The sequence below is a fragment of the Fragaria vesca genome, linkage group LG4, assembly GCF_000184155.1.
Source record: "Fragaria vesca subsp. vesca linkage group LG4, FraVesHawaii_1.0, whole genome shotgun sequence".
NCBI lineage: Eukaryota > Viridiplantae > Streptophyta > Magnoliopsida > Rosales > Rosaceae > Fragaria > Fragaria vesca.
In genome coordinates this window covers 11,682,685-11,687,282 of record NC_020494.1, presented here as the reverse complement: position 1 = coordinate 11,687,282, position 4,598 = coordinate 11,682,685, and the positions used below count along the sequence as shown (strand labels likewise).

Sequence of the window (4,598 nt, the reverse complement as noted above, 5' to 3'; positions counted from 1 at the left end):
AGAAAAAACATTAAAAACAACAATAAGACATAGATCGCAAACATTACTACCCCAGTAACAAGTCCAAAAAATCCAGAAATTTTCGAAACAACATGCAAACGAAGCGCATTCAAGAAGCGACCTATAATTCAACTAAAAACATAAAGAAAAGAGGAATTGAAGAGATTCAAACCGAGTAGGAACCGAAGAGCAAACTAAAGCCTGATCTAGCTCCATTTACTACGTAATTCTGCTACGGGAAGAGAGGTTATGCTGCCGCTGGAAAACCGCGACGGAAATTGGCTCGAAATCGCCGTCTGAAACAACGCCGTCGGTCCTCTCTGAAACGTGAGCGCGAGATCGCTCTCTCTCTCTCTCTGATAGTAAACTTTCTCTCTCTTCAAAACAGAAATTTGAAAATGGATCTCGTCTGGTATATATAGTCCACGGGTTGAGGGTATTTTCGACAGAAAAAACTGTTGAAAGTGGGCCAATTAGAAAAGTTTTGTCCAATAAGGCACATTTCACACACCTTATATTGAAGTTGACATATTTCTTTTAAAAACATTTAAATGGGCAAAAAGAAGCTTAAATTAGTACTAAAGTGTCATTTACTCTTATCTTAATAGTAGATAATTATCTTGTTAAGAGGCTAAACAATTAAATAATTAAGAGGTTGCAAATTGTTTCATTAATTTATATTTATTATTAACAATAAATAAGAAGATTTGGAAAACTAGTTATATTGTTATTTTTATATTATTTTATTTCACTCTTCCAAAGCGCTTCCGCTTTCAATAATTTTAGAAAAAAACGCTTCTGCGCTTCCGAACGCTTCACTTCCACGTTTCCGCTTCCGCTTCCATGCAACGTAGGTTGTAGGTGAGGAAGGTGAGTAGAGGGTCAGGACGAAGTGGCATGACAAATACTAATCTACCCTTTGAAATTGGTAATAAAATATTGAATTAACGGTGTTACTAACGGTATGAATTAAAAGTATGTCGGGTACGTAAAGTCATGTAGTAAAATGATAGTTTCGAAAGTATATTCACCTTAATTATTAGTGGACGATAGTTCATGTACGGTTTTTAAAATTTTCCCTAACAGAAAAGAATGGCTTTTGTCTTCAATTGCGCATTTGCGCCAAGAAATACAAACATGGTTGCACATAGATTAGCGGGATATGGATTTGACTCTAGGGCTAGTCCTTAGATTTCAGGGTATCTAAGCGAAAAAAAAAAAAAACTAATGGCCACATTGCCTTAGAAAGTTAGAAGCTCTTTTGGAATATTCAAACCCCATTGTAATTTGATTAGGAAAACTCACTACTCACATAATAGTCAGCAAAGCAAACCTCTTTCAGATTGAGCAACTGCAGCTATTAAGGCATACAATTTTCTACAATCTCCACTATAAAATTGTGATAGAGACATAAATTTTTCTTAAAAAATATGTGCGCGGTTTGCCTTGCATTTGTATTCTCAATTTTTTGTTTAACTTATATAAAGGATGTAAAGGGATGAATAATTTTTGGGGCCCTTGAGTTTGGGTCCTAAGGCCATATCCAATGGAAAAGGGCTAAAATAGCCCCCGGGCTAAATTTTGACCCCCTGGAAATCACTATTTACATGAATAGTGAGGGCTATAATTTTGACCATCTCCAACCGTAAAGGGCTATAAATTTAAATATTATGTTATTTTATTAATTTTTTTATATTTTTTAAACATATAGCATTTTACAATTATACTAGCATTTCTACTTTTAATTTTCTAACAAAATCTTACCTTTTTTTTTCATTTAAGATTTATAGTGTCACGTTTCAGTTTATAGGCAATTATTCAGATTTTGGATTAGATTTTATATCCTCTTATATCTATGTTATCTTCTCGAATTTATCAGATACGATTTTGCATGCCACATGTTGAGTTATAATTCATTCTCAAGATTTTTGAACAGATTTTGTGTCCTTATGGCAGATCTTATCTGCAGCTCCAAACTCAATAAAAGGTGTAGTTTGGCTTCCATTCTTCATCATCTCTTCCTCTTCAATCACTTTCTTTCATAGAGATTTTAGTAAACATCTGCAATGAATTTCAATTGGCGTGCCAAGTGGGAGGAGATGACTACAAGAGAAGAGGAGGAGGAGATGACTACAAGAGAAGAGGAGATGCAAGACGAGGAGGAGGATGAGGAGGAAGAAGTTGATTCCAACCTCAGAATTGCAAATCAAATGATGGCAGATGCAGGAAATTGGTGGGCGTATGAGCAACTTCAACAGCAACCACAATGGGGTGGCTCTGTTACAGGTCGCGCTTACAAAAACCGACAACGTGAGCTAGCTAATCAAAGGTTGTTGAACGACTACTTCGTGGAAAATCCAGTGTACAACGAGGTGGAGTGCAGACGACGCTATAGGATGCGGCGCGAAGTTTTTCTCCGCATGTTAGACAATGTTCAGACAGCCAATCCCTACTTTAGGCAGTCATATGATAACTCCGGCCGACCCAGCTTCTCGCCCCATCAAAAGTTAACATGTGCACTACGTATGCTTACCAATGCATGCTCGACAGATTCCTTGGATGAAACCTTTAGGATGCCCGAGTCGACTGCGATTGAGAACCTGGGACAATTTTGTCGTACCATTGTCACAATCTACTAGGGGCGTTACCTCCAAGCACCAAATGCAAATGATTTGGATAGGCTCCTACAACGAGCTGAGAGACGAGGATTTCCAGGGATGATCGGGTCATTAGACTGCATGCATTGGCGGTGGAAAAATTGTCCTACAGGGTGGCAAGGAAGCTTCAGTGGCAAAGCAAAAAGCCCAACCATTGTTCTGGAAGCTGTGGCAGACTTTGACACATGGATCTGGCATGCGTTTTTTGGGATTCCAGGAGCGCAAAATGACATCACTGTTCTAGGACGTTCACCATTATTTGATGCTCTCACCGCTGGCGAATCACCACACTTGGATTATGAAATCAATGGTAAGCTAATTTTGGTTATTATCTTGCTGATGGAATTTATCCAAAATGGGCAACACTTGTCCAATCAATAAGGCGTCCTGTTACTGAAGAAGAAGTGTATTTTTCAACTAAACAAGAGGCATATCGTAAGGATGTTGAAAGGGCATTTGGGATTTTGCAAGCTCGATTTGCAATCATCCGACAACCTGCAAGGGGGTGGAGTCTAACAAAACTTAACTCAATTATGCTTACATGCTTAATACTTCATAACATGATTGTGGAGGATGAGCGCCATGAGTATCATGATGGTGAGTCCGACGATGATGAACCTGACCCAAATAGATCAAGAAGAACCCGAGCAAGAATTTATGATGGTCCAAATTTACCTCGCGATCCGAGAACAGGCAAAATCTCAATCGATGAATACATGCATCGTTATAGGCTTATACGCTCTAGAGCTGCAATCACTAATCTACAACAAGATCTTGTGAAGCATCTTTGGGCAACAAGAGGCCAACGATGTGGATGATCGAGCACCTAGTTATATTAATACTTTTGGCTTTCTTTTTTCTTTTTTAGTGTGGTGAGTTTGTTTGGTAGTAATAATTGACATTGCATTGTCATATCCGTATTATTATTGTTGTGTGGCTTATCAATTAATTATGATGAATAACATTAAAATTTCTTTCAATTTATGTCACAAACTTAAAATTAATTGACAACTCCATAATTATTTCAATTTAACTATAATATTACAACTTGAATTTAAAACCTACATTAACTACACATAATAATAACCTACAATTATAAAAGTTTATTCACTCTAACAATTAAACTAAGCTTCATCTTCATCGGATGGCGTTTGTGGACGATAAACATCTTCATCCGGAAACAACTCTCGTCCTTGTAGTTTGTGAAGTGCCTCCCTTTTCTTGCCATCAAAATACTTTTTACTCATTGGAGTGAAATCAAGAGTTTGCATCATTAAGATATTCTCTAACCTAGCAACCTCTCTTCGATCCTCCCTTTTCTTGTCTCTTCTCTTCCTTTCCTCTTCCGCCACTTTCATTTGTGCCGCCATTTCTCGCATTCCGGCTACCATTTCTTCTCCAATAGCTTTGACTTCCTCCTCTTTGCCCTTTTGCCTTGCTTTTCTTGCGGCATTTCTTCCCTTAGGCCTAGGAATTGGCGTTTGAGATGCAGTAGGAGAATTCTCAATGGGATCCTCGTCGTCCTCTAAGGAAATTGAGATATTGTGTTGCACAGGTATTGCTCCGAATTCTTCTTGGGGTGGATCTTGAAACATCACCCAATCTTTGCAAAGATCATAACATTTACCAAATTTAAATGGTGCTCCTCCGGACTTATCCCTAAAGAAACTCTCGGCTAATCGTTGCTATCAAATCCAACCAACGATAAAAATTGTCACACAATTATTTTACATAACAAACACTAATAAAAAGAGTATTCTACAATTGTTATTAGTAATAAGTAAAAAAATAATTAATAAAAATAAAAACTCACTATGTCTTGGAGATTTGCTCCACTTTCATCCCTTCTTTCGGAACGCTTGAGACAAGTATGCCATTTGTTCATGTTTGGATAAATATGCTTTTTCCATCGAGAATTACAACTATCTTCCGATCTTGCCT

The 4,598-nt window shown here is 37.6% G+C and overlaps 1 pseudogene; it reads left to right on the top strand.

Annotated features, from left to right (window-relative positions):
• Positions 1 to 2,213: 2,213 nt before the first annotated feature.
• LOC101297346 lies at positions 2,214 to 3,475 on the top strand (annotated as a pseudogene).
• The last annotated feature ends 1,123 nt before the right edge of the window (positions 3,476 to 4,598 follow it).